This window comes from Emydura macquarii, unplaced genomic scaffold, assembly GCF_026122565.2.
Source record: "Emydura macquarii macquarii isolate MOO-44397 ecotype Brisbane River unplaced genomic scaffold, CSIRO-AGI_Emac_v2 contig_3692, whole genome shotgun sequence".
Lineage (NCBI taxonomy): Eukaryota > Metazoa > Chordata > Testudines > Chelidae > Emydura > Emydura macquarii.
The window spans coordinates 4,129,096-4,144,941 of record NW_027133829.1 but is presented as its reverse complement, the minus strand read 5'-3'; the positions used below and the strand labels follow the sequence as shown (position 1 = coordinate 4,144,941).

The 15,846-nt window shown below is 43.8% G+C and overlaps 1 long non-coding RNA gene across 2 annotated transcripts; it reads left to right on the top strand.

Annotated features, from left to right (window-relative positions):
• The first annotated feature begins 3,908 nt into the window (after window positions 1-3,908).
• On the top strand, window positions 3,909-14,711 carry LOC137145998 (uncharacterized). Of its 2 annotated transcripts, XR_010917812.1 has the most exons (4): window positions 3,909-3,941; window positions 5,301-5,409; window positions 10,895-11,000; window positions 14,536-14,711. It is a non-coding gene; the product is annotated as an uncharacterized lncRNA (long non-coding RNA). The 2 variants fall into 2 exon arrangements; XR_010917811.1 differs by lacking the exon at window positions 10,895-11,000.
• Window positions 14,712-15,846: the final 1,135 nt, after the last annotated feature.

Here is a 15,846-nt window from a genome sequence, read left to right as displayed (position 1 = left end):
CAGATGAGCCATATGCCATTGTAGGCAACCACATCATACCGTCCCCTCCATAAACCTACCAAGCTCAATCTTGAAACAAATTAGATACTTTTGCCCCACTATTCCCCTTGGAAGGCTTTTCCAGAACTTCACTTCTCTGATGGTTAGAAACCTTCATCTAATTTCAAGACAGTTTGTATCCATTTGTCCTTTTGCTAACATTGGCCCTTCATTGCTCTCTGCTGTTTATCCCTCAGATGTATTTATACAGAACAATCGTATCTCCCCTCAGCCTTCATTTTGTTAGGCTAAACTAGCCAAACTTCTGAAGTCTCCTTTTATAGGCAGACTCTCCATTTCTTTGAACACCCACGTATCCCTTCTCTGTACCTGTTCCAGTTTGAATTTGTCTTTCTTAAACACGAAAAGGACATGTTATATTGCCATGCGGCAATCTGGAATCCACCCTTTTTATCTCTTGCTTTGGTTGATTCAAATGATTGTATACAAAAGGTGCTGTATGTTTTTAAACAGAACCAATACAACAGAAGAAATAATGACCTGGAGTCTTCTCTATGGCCATGTCTATACTAGAGAGCTTACAGCAGTGCAGCTGTACTAATGCAGCTGCACCACTGCAAGATCTCTTATGTAACTGCTTTATGCCAATGGGAGGGAGCTTTCCTATTGAGATAATTAATCCACCCCTAACAAGCGATGGTAGCTAGGTTGGTGAGAGGAGCTCTCCTATCAACATAGAACTGTCCACACAGGTGCTTATGTCAGCAAAATGTATGTCCCTCGGTGGGGGGTGTGTGTGGAATATTTACACTCTGAGTGGCATAAGTTTTGCCGACATAAATGGTAGCGTAGACATAGCTTAAGACAACATATCTAGATGGAAGAAAGAGAGCTCAGTGGATAGGACACAAAACTAGTAGTCGGGAGACTCAAGGTCCTGCCTCACTTCTTCCACTTGTTCTACTGTGTGACCTTGGACAGTTCATAGTGTCTCTCTGTGCCTCAGTTTCTCTACCTGGAAATGGGGATAATAAAGTTTACCCATCTTTGTAAAGTGCTTTGATATGTAGAGCTGTTAAGTGTTGCATAGGTATTATCATATCAAAGAAAGTCGGGATGGACTCCAATTCGTGGAACAAGGAGGGCGATAGATACTTTTCCTGCTCTAAAGAAAAAGGACTACACTTTTAGATTGTCAGCTCCTTAGGGGAAAGAGCTTTCTGTTACGTATTTTTACAGTGCCTAGCACAATGGGGATCTTTTAAGGCATGCCTCCGTACACACAAATAATATACTAATATAAAAAGTCCCAGCCTTTTCAGAAAAAGTCAAACAATGCAATCCAAACTTTACCATGGGTTGGATAAAGCACCTTTTGGAAGCCCTGAAGCATTATTTATATATCAGGTAAAATATGATAAAAGCTAGGGAGGAAAAGAGCTTTGTTTTAAACTATCTGAAAGGAGAAGTGCTTTGAAAACCTTTTAAAAAATAGTGTGAGATTCAAAATAAACCACAAGCAAATATCACAGTCCTATACTGATAATAAACGCAGTCCGAGATCCTAATCCAACTCCCACTGAAATCAAAGGGAGTCTTTCCACTGATTTAAATAAGAGTTAGATCAAGCCCTAATTAGTTTCTTTGCCAACTCAGCTTGAACAGTACAGCATGCTGGCAAAGCGTGATTAAACTCTGTTTCATTATTTTATTATGAATAAAAATGAACGTAACTGTGACTTCCCCTTGCGTCTCTCACCCACAGTCCCTGCCCACTCTCATGTGATCAATGGACAAACTCTCAGAGGGAATCCACATTTTCTGAGATTTGAGTTATTAGTTAAGCTATCTTTAATGCTGCCAAGAGCGGACGTGGCTAAAATGGATGGTGGGGCTAGTGCGTTCAACTGGATCATATTGGTACATGCCATGACCAAGGACAATGTCAGATGATAATGAGAGAGGAAGAAGTTATAGTGAATTCCAGCAACAACTGAAGAGATGGACTCTGCAGTGAAGAGATACCATAACTTCCCTTACTTCTGCAAATGCTAATATCTCATCCTATGCTGTGGTTATTGAACCCATTAGGGCCATCTGCTCTGCTTTAGAAGTCCCTACAGGATTATGTGCTGTTCAGACACATGATCAATTGCCCTACACATGACCCCTTCATCTGGAAGAGACGATCTTTAATTTAACTGCTGTGAATGGTGCAGAGAATTGGGATGAAGGTGAAATTATTTTTACTTTGATTATATTTTCTCTATATTTCTGTTGGTCAGTGGCACAAATGACCCAGTGGTAGAGTTTCTCTGAGTCCAGTTCAAAACCTGGATCAGAACCCATCTAAACCTTTAGGAAGTCAGGACTGTTGCTCAGAGTCCCATGCTCTAAGTTGTCTAAGATAACAAAGATCCAATTCAACTGGTTATATATAATGGTTTATAACAATTTAGTTTGTTTAGTTAGGGTTGGTCCTCCCTTGAGCAGGGGGTTGGACTAGATGACCTCCTGAGGTCCTTTCCACCCTAATCGTCTATGATAACAGTCAGCAGAAATGAAAGACAGGCAGAATGAATTAGTCCTAAAAAAAAGGCCTACTAACTCCACCCCAGGGCTGTGCTAATACAATGACTGGTAAACAAAGGGAGAGTGGAACTGGAACCTAATGGACCAAAACTAGTGTGTCAGAAATTAGACCTAACTGGCAGACAAAATAATGAGGGGTTAAGCTATTCTGTCCATAACCCACATTTGGGGGTCCTTAAAGTCTGAGGTGGGGGACTCAAAATGTAGCCAAGATAGATAGACTAAAAGGAGTAAGCTGTACCTTCATGGTTGCCTCCCCCGCCATTGCCTGGGGATCCACTATGATATTGTTGAGCCTTTATTGTCCTTATCCTGAGAAGTGTCCTGACTAGACCAGGCTAGAAAGAGGGACCCCAATGATATCACCACTTCCAATTCCCCCCCTTCCACATCTCTGATTTCAGCCAACACAATATGCAGAAATACTAGTGTAGAGCAACAAAAGCTGTTTTTGTGGCATTTCTCACTAACCAAAATCAGGATATACAGGAAATCTTACTAGAAAATCTCTTTTCCTGAAACTTCCATCCTAGAGGAATATGGACAAATTGAGAGCTTAAAGCAAGCAGTCAAGCATTCAGATGTAGATTAGAAGAGACCCTCTTACTCTTTCGAGGACTCAGTCTTTACTAGTTGCAACAACATTATTATTTGAGTTTCACTAGACAAAGATGCTGTATTTACCCTGAAGTATTCTGTAATTTACAATTCTAACATTAAAGATCTTTTTCTGATATAGATTAAGACAACTGAAGGCTCAATATATATTTTTAATCTCCAACAATCCTGAGAACAGCAGGAGGTCCCTTTTAAAAGAGATTTACTGTAATAAACATTGCAGCAGAGTGAAGCTATTGCTCCCCAGAGAGAAACCAGAGAAAAACAAAGGCAAATTTAACAAATACTCTTTGAATTTCCCTAGGCAGAGGCTGAACAGAGATTGCTCTGGCCAAGGCTATTTTTATTGGTTTTATAGATGATCCTTGAAGTGCAAAGTTCAAATGTGGGTTTGGATTTGAATTTTCCTAAAGCTTAGAATGCAAGAAATTGGATGTAGGTTTTTGGTTTAGCCTCATCTCTAACTGAGAGTATTAGAAGATCCCCCTTAATGCCTACCAGTATTTAACCAAGTGTGATGGGGTGTGGTCCCCACAGCAGCCCTGAGAGAGTTGAATTAGGCCAAACAGGCCCAATCAATGAATCAATTAACCTGCAAATGTGGGAGATTTAGGCTGTGTGGAGGATACTACTTAGAAGGAAGCACAGCTGTGAGCTTCTATAAAGCCAGGAGGCTGGTATCAGTGGGGGAAGTGGTAGAGAGGAAGCCTGCAGCTGGTCTCCCCCCTGAGGTAAGATGGGATAGGAGCCCCTGAAGCAGGGTTTACCTAGGAGGTCTAAGAGAGAGGGTTTGACTAAGAAAGACTGGTGGGGGGAAAGCTTAAAGAAGCATGGAAGGAGGTAATCTGGAGATTAGCGCAGTAAGGTTGGTGAAGACCCAGGCCTTAACTGCTCACTGAAGGGCCCTGGAGTGGGGACCAGGCCTGGGTTACCCTGTCATCCACTGCAGAGAATAGGAAGCCTGCCAGAGTCACGGCAGGAGTCACCTAGTCAGGGCAGTGAGAGGGGGATAGCTTGAGACTGTTTGGGCAGCAGGTGTTGGAAAGACTCCCCTGGAAGGGGCATTCAGCAGAGGGCTGAGTCACCAAGCTGGTGTGCTGTGACTCTGCAGCTCTCCTCCTGCTCACAATGGTGGAAGAGAAGAAAAAGGGGGTTGATTGAGGGGGTGGTAATCCAAGCAAGACCTGCATCCTCTGTCTAGTGGCCAAGTCCTGCCCTTTCATGGGTGTAGATCCTATTCATTGCATACTAGGGAAATGAAATAGTGAGTGAAAACACCCATCTGTGCTCACTCTTCTGCACAAGCATCAAGTGTCAGGCCCTGTGGGTGGGGTGCTAGCTAGAAGTGGATGCGGCTAACAATGGTTGTCATTAGAGATTGCAGTTGACTACAGGTTGGTACACAGGACAGTCATCTTCCTTTATGGGTCAAATGTTTTTATTCTATCAGCTGTTAGTAGCAGCTGCTACAGCGAAGGTTCAAAACAGTTGTGATTACAACCATCTTTTTTTCTATATGCTAAGAACTTTCCCATGTGCTCTCCTACTGGGATGAAACACAAATCTGGTTTGGCTTGTGTCTGCTGGTGACTATCTTTAGCAAGTCTGACTAACATCTATTCATCTGGTTTGAATTAGGGGAGAGTGGGAAAATACATGAAACTTGGCAAGGCTCAGGATTCAGTCCTGCTCCCGTTGGCCTCAGTAACTTCCCAATGGGTCCAGAGTTAGGATCACCGAGTCCTATCCCGCATTCCTTGTCTACCCATGATTCCCAATGATGTGCTGTTCTTAAAGCCAGATCTAAAGCCTAATTAAATTAATAGGAGCCTTTCCCCAGACTTCAGTGGTCTCTGGATAAGGGTGCTTAGGATATCCCAAAAGGCCCATTGAACTGAGGGTAATAGTCTCACTGAAACACACAGTGATGCTCTTCCATACAACATACGTGAAGATCAGGGATGGGAGAAAACTGGATATGCAACAACTAGTGTATCCTGTGATTTTTAGGGTTTTCTTTGTCGTTTTGCTAATTTCTGCAATATATATATGCTTTCATTAAAAATGATGTCTCTCTTTCTGTTGCAAAGATACTACTGTCACAAAACAAACCAAAGCGCTGGAACTAGTGTGGTGATAATCATACAGGGGGGCAATGGAGGAGAAAGACAGGAAATTGTTTAAGAATAATTGGAGCAGGTAAGCATGAGGGTGAGATTAACAAATAAGCTATGGGATGTATGGGGCTGGAAAATGCAGAGGGGAAATGAGAGCAGAGAATCGACACCCCCCCACACACACACCTTCTCCAGTCAAGCCGACCAAGAATTAAGAACGCAGACACGCAGCATCATAGAGTTTACTGAAGGTTTTACAAAACCTTTATGATAGTCAGGGCCATATAGGAAGATGATGATAAACTGAATCAGTGCATGTTGTGGTGGTGACTTTTGTTCACTAGGACGTGAATTTAAATCACCAGTGTAGTGGTGTGTGTGTGTGTGTGTGTGTGTGTGGGGGGGGGGGGGGTTGTTTTTACACATGTCAGTGTACACCCTTCAGAAAGCAATTTACTTTTGGTTGCTGCTAAACTGGGCTGGATTCAACCCAGTGATCTGGGTCAAATGGCTTTATAGTCCATTGCCAATCCATAACCTATACGCTGTCCCCTCATATTAGAACTAATTATTACCGCACTCTTAGTGCAGATCTTAGTGATGCTTTATTAGACAAGTCTCATCTCCCAAATGGTGTGTTGAAATTCTTCTCCAGAAGATTCTTCTTCCTAAAGTCAGATATCTGTCATGACCACCACCCCTTCCGAAAAGTTAGTGTGAGTTCTTTCTCATAACTATAGTTAAGGGTAGACTCAGTGCTCAGAATATTAGGCAACACGCAGAACTAGCCTGGATGAGGCATAGGGCTAGTTTATACAGGAAAGTCAATACAAATCAAGGCAGGGTATGAATTTAAAGTGGAATATCCATTCCAGAATAACTCCATGTGTGGATCCTCTTATCCCGGAATAAGTGCATTTTTCTGGTTTCGCTAGCTATATCTGAATCACTCCCTATGTCGACAAGCCCATAGCATGGGCAGGACTGTGCAGACTCTCCCCCCACATTCCTCCCTCAGGCATTTGCCAATGCACCATAATGACAAACTCTTCTGGTCCTGTGCATTTTCTTGCTTCCCCCAAAGAGGAAAACCTGCCAAACTGTGCACTTGGTTTTATGAGGCGCACAGAATAGCGTGAACTCACCACAAGAGGCAGCCTTTACTGGGAGCCTAAAGATGTCCTTTGTAGACCCTGAAAACTTATTGCTACAGCTCAGGAGAAGACATCTGTGGTTGGGATTTTGAGTGCTCAACTCATGACTTTTTTTTTTTTTTTTTTTTTTTAAATCTGTATCTATGTATATTAAAAATATATTGCACTCCAATTACTTGGCATCCTAATGTTAACCAAGCAACTCAAGTTAGAGTGCCCAGAAACATGGTTTTACAATAGCAACAGGAACAATGTTAAATTCTTGTCTTAAGAGCCATTGCTCTATATTCTCTATAGATAACACATTCTGCAGTCACTGGATAACACTGGTGATTATTAGAGCTTTATCATTCCCACAGGGAAAAACCATTTGTCTGCAATATAGATAAGGATAGTGAACAAAGAGACATTGAAAGGACTACAAACTTGTCCTGACTTTGATTTACAAACAACTCTCAGCAGCAGGTTTTGAGGAGCTAACGTTAATCAGCAGAACACCTATTAAGCAATTAACCTTGTACTACCATCGCTACATTAAGCTTTAGCTTCCTTAGCAGGGCATTGCTGATAGAAAACCCTCTGTTTTGCCATGCTGTAGAGATCTCAATCCATTTGGCAGGGTTAATCCATAATTCTGTACACTTTAACAAATATAAATGGTAAGAATTCATCTTCCAGCATTCAGCAGGCCATAAGGGAAATGTCTCAGTGGTGACTCTTTCGCTGCATTTTAACATTCAGAGATGTAGAGAATATCTTCCTTGCATCCATTTACAATAAGCTCGATTCATGCTCTGGCATATTTTTCTTTATGTTAATGTTAAGACTAATCTATTATGAAGAGCTTCTGGCTGGCCTCCAAGTAGAGGAACTCAAGCTGGAAGCAAAACACTCTGAGCCATTTCATTTATGGCTTAATGCCCAAAATATCCTTTGTTTAGAAACCATATGGGCTCTTAGTACATTTATTTGATGTAAAACAGCAATATCAACTTTGTACTTTCGTAATGACTATCATCATAGGTCATCACCCCAGGACCTCCAGTGTGAAAAGCATGTGCTTTTAGCACTTGAGATAAAGCAGTAATTCACTAGGCAGTAGCTGAAATAGACTTGCATCTTCTGTAAACCAGGTACTCGCTGGGGACCTGTAACACACACTGATGTGTGGATTACATATTTCTCCTGGTCAAAGGAAACTTGTCCCAAGCTCATAGCAGTTCATATTCTAGATAAAGTCCATTAGCAGGAATTCAACCCATGATATCAAGTGTTACCACTCAAGTTAGAGTAAGGTAGGCTCATGCTCTGTAGACCAACTTTGAGAGAAAGATATAAAACACATTGCAGAGTAGGTTACACAGAAATCCCGTGAAGCTAACTGGGGCTGGTCTGAGTCATTACTTGAATGGGTAGACCTTCAAGGGACACCCTGTTGCTGAGGGAAGTGGTGATGATAAATCTACAAATGGTGCTCCTCACCCTGAATCAGTTTTGAGCCAATATGCCTATGTGATTCTGGTGCATGATATGCACGGTACTCTCTTTCAGAGATGTAACATTGTGGACATAACCACTTGTAAGTCACAAGGGATCCCATGAGACTTTTTGACAGTCAGGCTGTACCAGCTCAACTCTAAATGTGGACAATTGCATTCCACCTGCTTATAGCAAATGCCATCTCCAGTTTCCACTGCATCTAATATTCTCTTTCACGTCCTGTCCTAAACTGCTGTTTCTAGTAGCGGCGTGCTGTTAAAATGCTGCCTTTGATTGGTAGGCAGAAGAATGCCTGTGTATAGTTTGTGTTAAAGTATGTAAAGCGCTTAGAGATTTATCAGAATGAAAGGCACTATAGAAATGTAAAGCTCTCATCAAAACCATCCAGTGTTTCCTCTGAATATCCTGAAAGTCAATACAGCTCTTCAGTCTCTGAATGCCCTGCCTTTTCCTTACTGCATCTTCCTTTAAGTCATTTGCAAAGAAACTTGTGTAGGAGCAGACTGCTTTTTATCCTTGCAGACCACTCAGAGATGGTACAATTTCTCTGTAAAGGGAGTTAATGGGATTCTGAGTTATAAAATATTCTGGGTTTTTTTAATTCCGCCTTCCACCATTGAATAACACAGCTCCAATTAGCATTCATTTTCACTAACCTTCCTGGGTGATAAATATTTTATCACTCTGCTTTGGGGGGAGGGAATATTGACCATCTAGTGTTAAATTATCTGGGCCAGAACCTAGGGGGCAACTGCAATGTGCAGGGGGCAGGGCAGGGGGGGTACATGTGTTCATAGAGTGGCCTAAAATTCACATTTGCACTCTTCCTGCCTCTGTGTAGGGCCGGTCCCCCTATTCTGAACCAGAGCAGCCTTTGGGCTGTTGTAATTCATGCCAGGTACAAACAGGAGGATCAGCATTAGGCAAGGGTGTTCCAGCCACGCCCTCTCTTCTGCAGTCATGCCTCTTTTGCCCTGCTGCAGTGGCAACAAGGCTTCATAGAGGCATGCATGCCTCTGCTCCACCTGGTGCCACCAGGGGATCTCCCTTAGCCCGGTGTAGGTTATGCTGGCACTAAGCGTAGTTTATGCTGGTGGTGGAGGGTCCACAATGCTGTCACTGCACTGGTGAATCTATACCTGTGTGTTCAGTTAAAATGGTTTCATGGCTTATGCTTAAAGGAAATGGAACAGCCATGGTTTTTCCTTAATGGCTAGTCACTGGGAACACCCACAAAATGCAGAGCCTGGCAGTATTTTAATCAGGAAACTTCTCATATTTGACCTTCTCTTCTAGAGCAATATGTTCACAGCTTACTGACATGTGCTGTTAGTTTTATTGCCACAGTGCCACCCTCGGAGTGGTATCATCATCATATAAACACTCACTTTAATCCTAAGTGACAAGCCCTTTTGACCGGTCATAAAAAGGGGACTGCACCCACGCTCCATTTATTTTTACCATAAATACATTAAAAAATCAACATGGTTATGATGTTTCCGAGGCCTTAGATTTTTATAATGTTAGAGGCTGAGCGAGCTAGGTTTCCCTGAAGTGCCCATCATTGTGTGGACTCTACGCTGATTGAAACTGAATTCAATCTTCATCTGTCTGAAAATGGGAGGCAGTAAGTAGTCGAAACGACAGTGACGCCTTAGATTCGCCAGGATGGGCCTAATATTCTATCCCTCAAGGTCAAAGGAAAGACTCCCATTGACTGTAATGGGCTGTGGATCAGACCCCATGGTGGATGCTTACTAGATAGAACTGAAAGATGGACTCTCTTTGCATAGTCTATCTTTTCCATTTCCCATTATTTCTTCAGCAGCTGACATGGACAGGCATGGGGGGGAGCTGGTGAGCGCTGGGGTTTCCCAGACTCAATTCAGACTATCAACGGTAGCCGCAGTAGATTTCATTCCATCAGTTGTGCTTGGTGGGCCTAACTAGGGGTGGCAGAGGAGAACTTTTCCCTTCCTGTGCTTGGCTGCTCCTTTACTTTCACTAAAACATGGCTGTAAACGTAGTAACCCTCTCCTGAATTTTCTCTTACATTAGGGGTTTAAAAATGAATACTATCAGTGAATGCTATGCCTGGACGTGCTGGCAAACTTCTCCTGAATAGGATGGGGGGGAGCAGGAGAGGGGAGGAAATAGAACAGATCCTTGGATATCAGCTGTCTCCAAGGATATTACTTTAAGGACCAGATCCCCACTGGTAGAACTCCAGTGAAGTCAATGGAGCTATGGTGCTTCGCTCCGGCAGAGGATCAGGCCTATAACATTGATTCTTGCCCACAAACACAGGATTCTAGTGACTGTCGTGTTTGGAGTGGCAAGAATTTGGTTCTTTCCTTGCCCAGAATGCCCCTCTCCTTGTGTGTTTCCAGCTTTGTCCGGTTCAGTGATACATGCTATGATCACGGATGCTAATCCAGCACCCTATTTCCTGTGGCTCTATGAAGGCGGAGGCATTGGGGGACCTTGGTGCCTTCAATTTTTTTTCTATTTTTGTGTGTTTAATGTAAAGTCTCTTGGGGACATTGGGGGAGGCTCTCCAACAATATTTAAGCCTTTACACCATTGTCAGTGTATGTGAAACTCTCACTTAACATTTGGCTCCATTTAAAACAAAATTATTTCTTACCTTTTTGACAGACAGCTTTGGAAAAGGTTGTCAGTGGTATCTAACTTTAGCCTGGCTTGGGATCTTGGATGAGCAGAGATCAGAAATGCCTGTTGTCTTGTTATACACCTCTGATTAACTCAAGGAGAGAACTGTGATTGAGTGGCTTCTACCCAGAGAACAATAGAGAACACCCTATCAGTAAACTGCTCCTTGCAGTGTGTGTGTATTTGCAATGTAAATTGCTTTAGGCCTGACTTTTTTTTTTTCCCTTTCACTTACACCAGTTCTAAACCAGCTAACACAGTTTACAGCTATGGAATTTCATCTGACTTTCCCATGTGTGGGATGTGAAGCAGACCCACCTACCATTCCCTGATACACACTAAAGAAGTAAGAAGGGTTTCAATTCTACTGAGCTAACCAGAACCATCACTGCAAACTTCCCTTTTCTTATTCATTTGTGTTCAGGTAAAAGAAATGCATTGCTCATTCTTTAAAATCGAATGAACCCAGGTCAGCCTGACTTGCTCTGATTTAGCACTGCAAAATTACTCTCACTGTGCTGCGAGCCCATATTCAGAGCCTGAACCCCTTTGGCAGCACTCTGCGGGCTGGATTCTGCTCTCATTTACATCACTCTGGACCATTGAAGAGAATGGAGGGACACCAGTGTGTGTGTCAGAGCAGAAGCAGGCCCCACATTTTTGCTTGCAAGCGATATGGTTGAAAACCTATCCAAGGTGCTGATGGATGTATGGAAGGTCGGCTCTGTTCTGAAGCCACTACCCTGGAGGCTTCCCACTCACGTAAAAATACATTAAAGGAATCCATTTCCCCCCACTGTGCTCGCCGAGGGGATGATCACACAATGTGTGCTGTGACCAGGCGTCGTGATGTCAGCAGTACCGAGACACAGGGGTTCCTGCGGCTTTTTCCCTCTCTAATGAATGAGCCCTGCTGGGCTGGCAGTGCTTATCGGCGTTCTGACATCCGAGAGCCCCTCCATACCCTTCGCTCACAGCCGGCCTCTGGCAGAATCGTCCTCTCGGTTGAATGCAGCGGCGTGGCTTGCTTTATCGCTAAATTAGCAGCACAGCGTGGGGCGAAGCAGCAGGTCCCAGTAGCGCTGTCCTGCAATGGACTTGTGGGGTTTTTATCCGGCTTTCTGGATGCATCCGTATCTTGGACCACATTGCAGAGGCAATAGCCATTAGCACAAATCTTGAGGTCGTTGCTACTGGGGTAAGACAACAACTTGCCCTGTTCACTCAAACAGAAGAGCATGAATGTATCTGGGTGTCTTACTCCCATGGGTTGGCTACCCATAGTGCAGGTGGGCACACAGCCTTCAAGGGGGCCACTACTCCCCCTCACCATGCAGGTGGACAGAGTGATCAGGAACAACCAGAGAATGGGTGAAGCTTTGCCTTCTCCCTCCTTCCCCCATCTCAATGCGCCGGCCAACACACCGGAGTCTGATGAAGGGGCAGTGACCTGTGCTTGGGAAAGGGCTGAATCACATTATTTCCTCCCTAGAGCAAGAGGAAAACCAGACACTAAGGCCTGGCCTACACTTAAAAATTAGGTCAACCTGGATATGGCCCTGGGGGCTGTGGAAAAAGTTTGCACCTTGAGCACCGCAGTTAGGTAGACCTAACCCCTGGCGTTCACGTAGGTCAACACAAGAATTCTTCCATCGCTTCTTGGAGAGGTGGGTTAACTACACTGGTGGAATGTGGTTTTTCCATCGATGTGGGAAGTGGCAGAGCTGCAATGCTATTGCTGTGTTGCTGTAGTGGAGGCATGGCCTAAAGCGGCTCTCTCAGGCACCAAAACTATGCACGGTTCTGTATTAGCCTTGCTAATGTTGGAGTCCACTCTGAGTATGGACAGCAGGACTTGGTCGATAGAAGGAAATGTGTGAATACATCTAAGAATGCCTCTAAATGGAGGATAAACCGGCCTTCCATATAGTTTTTCCATCTTGCCGAAGTGTAGGACACCCTGTGGAGTCCCAAACTCCAAGCCTGTCAAGGATTGCTCATCACCAGTGTAAATTCTTGTATTGAGCATAGCAAAGTTCTAACTGTGCAGAGGAATTTGACTGGGGAGATGGTGGAGAAAGTCCGCCTTTTGGTATGTTAAGCACAGCCTGTGGCAGCAGGTAGGAATAACTGCCTTCCATAGAAACGTGCATTCTTATCAATAACAGTGTGCTGGAGTTTGCTGCTGGATTTGCTTCAGACACAGGGGTCAGGCTGAACTGCTGTGCTTAGCAGAGCAGGAAAAGCTGCCAGATGTATTCATTTAATTCAGAATACAATCCGGGCGTGCTAGTGCCCTATACCATGGCGTAAAAGCAGCCAATACACCGAGAAAGGGGCCGGCAGAGGAAATACAAAGCTTAGGGTTAGTCCTGGGAGCTTGGAATGAAGGACAGCTGTCAATGGCCATCAGCCTCTGCTCCCTAGAATTTGAACAGGGACAGGACCACTGTGCATGCCCTTTCTTAAATAAGGGCCTGAATCATTATCTTCTTGCAATAGTGTCTAGAAGTGTCCAGTCAGGGAGCCGAGTCCTGTTGTGTTAGGTGCTGTACAAATGAGTAGCTTAAGGGAATTCCTGTCCCAGAGAGCTCAGAGTCTAGGATGACAACAAGATGCAGCAGGTAGACAGAGGAGGGATTAGAGGGGTAGGGAACAATGTACTGTAGCGGGAAAGATGGGCACATTGGTATAAATTGATAGTCTCAGTGGTCTAAGTAGTAGACACCCCCAATTGAACAACTTTCCCAATTTCTCTTATATTTGAACTCAGGTCCAGCATCAGCTCTTAAGTTTCTGAATGGGAACTGAACCTGGAGCCCATATTTGAACATCCCTCACAGTTCATAAGACAGACCTGCATCCAGATTTTGGCATCTTGCATTTTTGGGGCTATTTCTAACTTTCATGTTAAAGGGGGGAAGCCTACATTTTGCTCTGCAAAGGCCACAGCGTGCTCATGTAGGTCCTGGGAGAATCCCTGCTCATCAGTTCCCATTAAGCTCAATGGGAGTTGAGGATGCTCGAACCTTGAAGGAGGCATTCAGGATCCGACTCGAGTTCTTATTTTGTGCATACAGGCAGTAAGGCACACGAGGTCTAGTAGGACCACAGGAAGACAAAGCACTGCAATCAATGCAGCAATGGCACAGTACTCAGCATTAAGCTAACCATTCACTTGTGACCGTCTTCCAGACACCTGCTCCAAGGATAGTGGTTATGAACTGCTCTCATCAAATGCTGAGCAATGTCCTACTTTTTTCAGCAATTGTTAAGACATCGAGAAAATTCAGTATGAAGATGGGGGGGGGGGGGAGGGTGGGGGAGGGGAGGAAGAGAAGAGACGTAAGAGGATGAAATGTTCAAATAGTGATAAAACTGGGTAACGTTCTCCAGTGTTTGCCTCCACAACTGTATTAATTTGGTCTTTGGCCTCTTTCCCTCTGGTTTGCCATGAGCATATAAATGTTCTAATCTTTTCTGTGTTATATGACAAGAGGGTTGCAAGAATTTGACCTTTTCAGTATTCCATAAACTAACAATCTAAATCATTCCTCATGTCAGAGTAAATAGCAAATATTATCAACAAAAAGATTTTGCATGCAGATTGCCAATGAAGCGTGAAGTTTACCTGTTACTAATTTCATCACCTCTTCTCCCTTGAGGACATCCTTAATCCAGATAAAAAGCCAGTTTAATACATAGCCAGATAAAAGTCCAAGGTTATAAGTACTGCCAAGATCCAAATAGAAGGGTTTTTGGATGCGGGGTTTGATTCAATCTGTTGTAGTAAGAGGGGCCCAGTTGTGATATAGATATATATCAGCAACCAAACTTAGCCAAATGTCTAAAGCCAGATTTCTCTATTGTTTTCTCCATAGTCATTTAGATCAATGCAAAAGGGATCTGAAATATGGTGAAGTTGGCATGGGAATGATTTGCACTCATTTTGCACCAGTGTAAATGACTACACGAGGAGCATGGCAATGGTGACACAACTCTAGTGCATTCAGATTTGAGCGACAAGTACTTTCAATATGTTAAAATACACTAAAATCTGACCTATAAACTGTGTCCTTTAATTTGTTCTCCCTCTGCCCTCCCAATTAAAGGTTTATTTGGGAGATTACCAGGGAAATACGTTTGCACAAGGGCAAGTCATACTTTCATGGCTGTCTGCCCATTTTTCTTTTCCTAGGAAAACACAGATACAGCCATTGGCTGGAGGAGAACTTTTTTGCTATCTTTTTTTCCCTGCATAATCCTTCCTACAGGACTTTCTCCCCCTGACCTCTCTTCTCTGGGATCTGTCCTCACATACTACCTTAGGATATCTAACAAAATCATGATCCAATCTAAGCACGGTTGAGCCAGTTATTGGACCTGGGAGATCAAGGGGATCCATCGGCATTGCAGGAAGTGGTGTTAATGATTCAGTAGGTGGCACTATAGAGTCAGTACTAAACAAATGCCCTGTTGTGATGTCAACAGACTTTCAGATAAGAGGTGAATCTCAGGCCTTTGCTAGTGGAACAGCTTCTATAAGAGCAGGTTAACTCTGGCCTTCCCCTCAAGCCTCCGGGCCAGACACCAACTTGAAATGCACCCCATGCTTGGAGGAGTTATTTTTTCATTTCTTCTATGGAAAATTATTCTGTTTGCCAAGAATGGCTGCCACTTGAATGGCGGATTTGCGTGTAATCCACGTATATAGAGGGCCTTATGCTGCCCTTCAGAAACTATTACAGAGAGGGGACTGGGGATCTGCTGGGGATCAGTGGGAGGACACTCTCTGCAGAACCACCCCACTGCAGCCCCCAGTCAGCCTTTTTGTACATGGTGATGCCCTGCACTGAGTAGACCCCCCAAGTGAGGGTAGGGGAGAATCCATTTAATGAATTTTCCCTCAGCTCACAGAGTACCAGGCCCTAGCATACACACCAGAGTCCACTGGGCCAAATTTTCGGCTGGAATAAGTTGGCGCTGCACCATTGAAGACAATGGACTTCTTCATTGGAGCTACACCAGCTGACATTTGGAGTCTATAAGTACCACTTGGCTGGAGGCATGCTGTACCCCTGAGGCATTCAAACGGTCAATGATGATGGGGATCATTCATCTACCCTTTAGCTAGTCCCACGAGTTTTTGTGTGGAGTGATCATCCCCTACAAAAGCCACCAGTTTTAGGAAA